The 5525-nt window shown below is 45.1% G+C and overlaps 1 long non-coding RNA gene across 1 annotated transcript; it reads left to right on the top strand.

Moving 5' to 3' along the window:
• The first annotated feature begins 1380 nt into the window (after positions 1-1380).
• On the top strand, positions 1381-3152 carry LOC135369914 (uncharacterized). Its single transcript, XR_010415155.1, has 3 exons — positions 1381-1522; positions 2668-2782; positions 3056-3152. It is a non-coding gene; the product is annotated as an uncharacterized LOC135369914 (long non-coding RNA).
• Positions 3153-5525: the final 2373 nt, after the last annotated feature.

Below are 5525 nucleotides of genomic sequence, written 5' to 3'. Positions count from 1 at the left end.
CCATTCAGTTGTTTTAAACATTTAAAAAAAAATTCACTTGCAGAGGGTTCAAATAGAATTCGCACTTGATAACCTGCGATAACCTGCCGTATGTGTGCGCGCTGGCAAACATGATTGAATATAGCTAGTTCCGTTATCCACAGCTGTTTTGATTGTTTTTGCTTGTTGCTTCCTAATACTGCTGATTCCTTGGGTCTGCTGGAGGGTTGGAGAAGAGATATTCAATTCATTTAATTAAGATATATAAAAACATCATGCGTGTGATTTTTCTGTGACATGATTTTGTGGTTCTGGTTATTTAAAAACATAACCTTTGTGAGTTTTTTTCATACTTCTGGATTATTTTACGTAACGACACACGTCTTTTCCTTTTTTTTTTCTTGTCCGGGGTAAGTGCAACGCAACCCACATACCAACATAAAAGTTTCCTTCTGTTATCAAATGCAAAAATTTCAATGTGTGTACTATTCCAGTGTCCACTGCGTACACGTTGAAATTTGGAAAAGTATACACAGGAAGTAAAACACAGGAACAGCTGTTAGATCATGTATACTGTATCAACGTGTGTACTGTTACGCAACTTCCAATTGTAAAATAGCCTGATGTAGCACCAGTTTATGATATTTATGTTTGTGTTTCACATCTTATTTATGCTCTTTTTTGTATAAAAAGTCCAGGGCCCCACTTTTGAAGCAAATATGTCTGCAATAAAACACTGTTTGTTGCTGTGTTAGTATATCACTTAAATATTTCAACATAATTCCCACGTCCTCCCCCCATGGAACCAAACAGGCCGTATAAGATCTCCCATAGCTCCTTTTTGATGTCTTGTAGCATCCTACACGTCTCCTACGTAGCCGGATATAGGCAATGTACTGTCCTACAACTTTCCTCCATTGCCGAATATGGGACAAGTAGGACACCACAACTCTCCTACATAGCCTGATATGAGACATTTAGGATGGTATGACTCACCTTTATGTGAATCAATGTACGGCATGTAGAACCCCACAACTTTCCAACATGAAACAAAATAGGACATAAAGAATCCTGCATCAATTTGTATGGGACAAAAAGATCCCATAGAAACCTATTTGGCTTTTTTCAACAGGGAGAGCACAAAGCTATAATAGTCACGTTACGTGTGAGACAGTGAAGTAAAATACACTCAGCAGAAGTGCTGCTGTAAAATTACTAAACCACCATTTGGCAAGAATGTAGCGGCGAATGTGTGTACGCCACCTTTAAGCAACTGCTGCTGCTGATTCGTGTTAAATGTAAGCGTTAACCGTCCTTCCGTTTTTTGTTAGCCAGGTGCGCTCGTTAAGCATTGTATCATATTTTATCGTGCACGACATGTAAAGACGTGCTTCGGACGTAAACTCCAGGCGCGCATGCTGGGCATGCACGTAAACTGTAGCTGGGCATGCACGCTCATCATCAGTAACAAGCAGCGAAGAATTGCTTTGATGGTGTTCTGGCAAATTGTCGTCCTTGTGCTCGTCTCGGCTACAATTGCGAGGTAATATAACTGGCATGCAGTCACCGCACCTGAATGTAGTGTCTTTATGGAATGCCGATATAGCGTCTTGGTGGTGGGGAGGGGATCCTACACCCGGTACCTTATTAACGTACAGTCCAGCGTGCGAACTGTGCCGCCATTTGTCTAAGTTTTGTTTGAATAATTCACAAGGAAAAAAAGACTACCCGGCCGCTGGGATCCCCTTTCATTACAATCAGGTAGATTGTAATGAAACGGGAAAAAATGGGATGGCCGAACCAGGTAGATAGTATGTCGTGGCCGTATATTTTATGCCCTAAGTGCCACCCAAAAATGTTCGCGAGTGTTGCACAATGTGTTCTTATAGGAACGTGGAAGGCACTTGGAACATATAGCTTTTTACTGAGTCATGTGACCATACTACTTACACGAACCGTCCTGCAAAATATTTCATTTGGGAACAGCGAATATATTGAGAAAATTGCTTTGCAAGAGAGAGCGCAGCAGCGACAACCTTGACCAGCGGGTCCTCGCGTCTCGTGGCGTCAGGTGACGGAGCGTTTTTCATTGAATCATCGCGAGCGTTTTTCATCACAGAATCATCCGCTAGCCAGAGCGAACCCGGTACGTCGAGACGCGGTACGGACAGAGCAAAAAAATAAATAAAAACAGGCGCTCACCTCAGTATCGGCCAGCCACACGACCTTGCAGACTGACGGTCGCGGGAAGCAGGTTGTCTGTCCCTCGAGGTTAAAAGCAACCTTGCGCTCCAGGATTACGCACTACATTCATGGTTACTGTACGAATGTGTGTACCTGGGCTTGTAATCCTAATTTCTCGTGCTCCCGACATATTTCTTCGCTAGTCTTTCCATGCTCCTTTAAAGCGTTGATAATTGGCAGCGTCCTCCAAGGTCATGCTCGCGGTTGTACGTCGTACTGTGAAGCATGCGCAGTGTTGGCTCGAGAGAGATATTTGATTATGGGTAGCGTTTGATGTTATGCCGCTGAACGCAGGGGCGGTTTTAGGCTGTCAGAGCAGCCGGGTTTGTTCGATTCAATTTTTACCTTAGTACACCGCTCACATTGGACTTTCAGTAGGTGTCATAATTCAGGTTGTGATGAGTTTTTTAAGCAGTACTTAATATAACTTGCAGCATTTTTCAGTGATTATAGTCAACATGGCCAGAAGAGTACCCAGGATGCCGAACATGGACAGTCGTATCACGATCGACAGTTTTTCGGAAAGGCAGACTTTCCTTTCCCATGTCGAACATTCAGAGTTAGTATGATACCAGCCTATGGGAACTGGATGTTACTTCTTACATAGTTTTTTTTTTCTTTCTATGTGCTCTATCGTGGAGGCCCTCTCTAATTAACCTATCATGCATGTAGCGAACTTTTTGAACGTGCACACGCTTATGCGAATACAAAGTAGACATGAATTTGCAGTAACACTTTTACGTAACGAACGCCAGAATACACATAAACGGCACCCCTTGCAGCGTGTATGCATCGGCATTCAGTTAAACGCTTGTTTCAACGTTCGTTTCAGTGCCGTGATCTTAGCCAATGTCCCGTAGGGTGCAACTGCGGAGAGGACAAAAGGTGCCACTATTTAAATACGGAGAAATAAAAATTTAAAATAGAAATTGATGCCTTCGGTGTCCATATCCTGAACCCTTACGAGGCGAGAACTTTCACGTACATAGAAATCTTACGGAGAGAGGCTAGAATGAAAGGCGGGGAGGAGGATTGGAGGAGAGCGAAGGACTTGAACGGGGCTCATCCCTCTCTGAGTGTATGCGCCCGGAAGCACCCATATTGAATCAGCCGCAGGAATGTCGCGCATATTTAGCCAGTAAAAACAGGCCCAATTCCGAAAACTATTGGCAACTCTTGCTCTGCCGCTTCGACTGGCTACGGATTTGTCACTGTCTGCTCCTACCCAGTCTCGTAGCCGCGGTCGAGGCAGCGGCCATGGCAGTGACCTTGGTGTGTGTACCGTTTACGTGTTTCATGTTTGAGCACAGGCCTTGTTTTCTGATTATTCCGCTGCGCATATACGTTATGCTATCCGCTAAGCTTAGCGGCGGAGTAGAGCGCTGCTCCGGCGACGCTGCCTGATTCAATATGGCGCTCTCTCGCACGTCCCAGTTTCGGACGTTTCCTTCTAGCGTACTCCATAACATTTCAATGTTCACGTACGAGCACGAAAGACAGATATAAGCTGCAATGAAACCCACCGACCCACGTCTATGAAGTGGCACAGCCTCAGCCACAAGGAACGTAAGCTTATTTGTCCTATCGTTTTCAGATGGCACGCATTATATATGAAAACCTTGCGCAGCTTCAGTGGCATTTTACTTAGGTTGCTTACTAGCAGTTCTGCTTAAAGGGAAGTTCACTACCTGACTGTCGTAGACAAGGAGATTCAGGGGACAGGTGGCGAACCAGAGCGCGATAAGGAAGAGGTGGACGGGGTTCGACAGCGATTGTCATACCCTATTGAAAAATCCCGTATGAGACTCATACGGTTCCTATATCAGTTTGTATGGTTCCCGTACAGATTCGTATGTGTCCTATATTACTACATATGGACCGCGTATGAAGTCATATGTAGACAATATGGCATTCTTATGGGTACCGTACGGAGTCATATGGAGTCAATATGATACTTATGTGGGCCTCGTATGAAGTGATATGGGACCGTATATCACATATCTTTCACCCATATGAAGTGATGTGGCAGCAATATGGGTTCCATACGACTTCGTATGTGACAGCAATGGTACACATATGGGGCCGTATGATGCACATTAGGATAGTATGGGGGACAGGAATCACACATGACACATAATTCGAAACGTTGATTCTGCCACATAGTTATGGGTACAATTATGCCAAACTAGTTTTTGAAATGGGCCACTTAATTGCGTCACGAACTTACCTTATAAAAATGGATTGTGCGGACCAAATGTGTGTCACTGCCGTGGAGGAACGTGCAGATAAATAAACTCATTGCTACGTTCCTGTGTTAGGAACTAAATAGTAACGGACGGACGGATACACGCTAGGAAATAGGATACACGCTCCGAACGACACGTGAGTTGACACACATGACTATAGGTTAGGTCAGGTTGGATGGTGTCGCTTTTTGCTGAGAATACAATTAGTTATACCCTAACATGGATTTGTCCTGCTTTCTAACCTGTTCCCGTACTCAAAGTATCGATTCTTCAGGTATTTATCTGGAGTACACGGATAGCCTGCTCATCATCCATCAGCACATATACGACAAATTCGGAGCGCCGTCACTCCCGCGGCGTTTGTCGAGTTCACGCCAAAATTTGCGTCCAAATAGGTCTCGAATAGTTCTATGATCGGCCAAATCACACCGCGGTCCGGTCTGTAGCGGTTCGGAAACTGTGGGTGAAGACGCGTTCGCGACGCTCTTTTTGCAAACTTTGGGGTCCTTTTTAGGAAGGAAGCTCGTGTCCGACGATGTTCATTTTTTTTGTAACATGCTCTACATGACGTACCAAACGTGACAAAATTGAGCGCAGCTCTGTAACTTTAGCGGTTCTCCAGTTCCCGGTTTGCGTGTTTGCATTCCTCACGATACATGTGACGGGCGGCCGCATTTTCCTAAAACCGCCCCAGTTACAGCTACATAGTCGTGTGTAACGTAGTTTTGAGGGTCTCGACGTGCTATTTTTAATCGAGTTTGTCCTAAAGGCCCGAAAAGTTTCGTTCTCCAAGATAAGATATTGGCTTTGTAGTTTTTCGACGCCGGCGTGCCGGGTGACGACGCCCCGAAACGCTTCCCGCTGTTCAGTGCTGTAACTTGCTTACCTAACGCCCGATTTACCCAAAATGCTCCGTGCCCTGCACTACAAGTTTCCGATTCGGACCACCCGTCAATTTCCAGCTGTTAGGGCGTCATTCCGAAAATTCCTGACGCCGACCCCCGTTCTGCGACATTTGTCTCAGTGTGTGGGTTCGAACCCCACGGCAGATCCGAA

Source organism: Ornithodoros turicata, chromosome 1 (genome assembly GCF_037126465.1).
Source record: "Ornithodoros turicata isolate Travis chromosome 1, ASM3712646v1, whole genome shotgun sequence".
Lineage (NCBI taxonomy): Eukaryota > Metazoa > Arthropoda > Arachnida > Ixodida > Argasidae > Ornithodoros > Ornithodoros turicata.
Note: the sequence above shows the minus strand (reverse complement) of the source record. Positions and strands in the feature narration are given on the sequence as shown.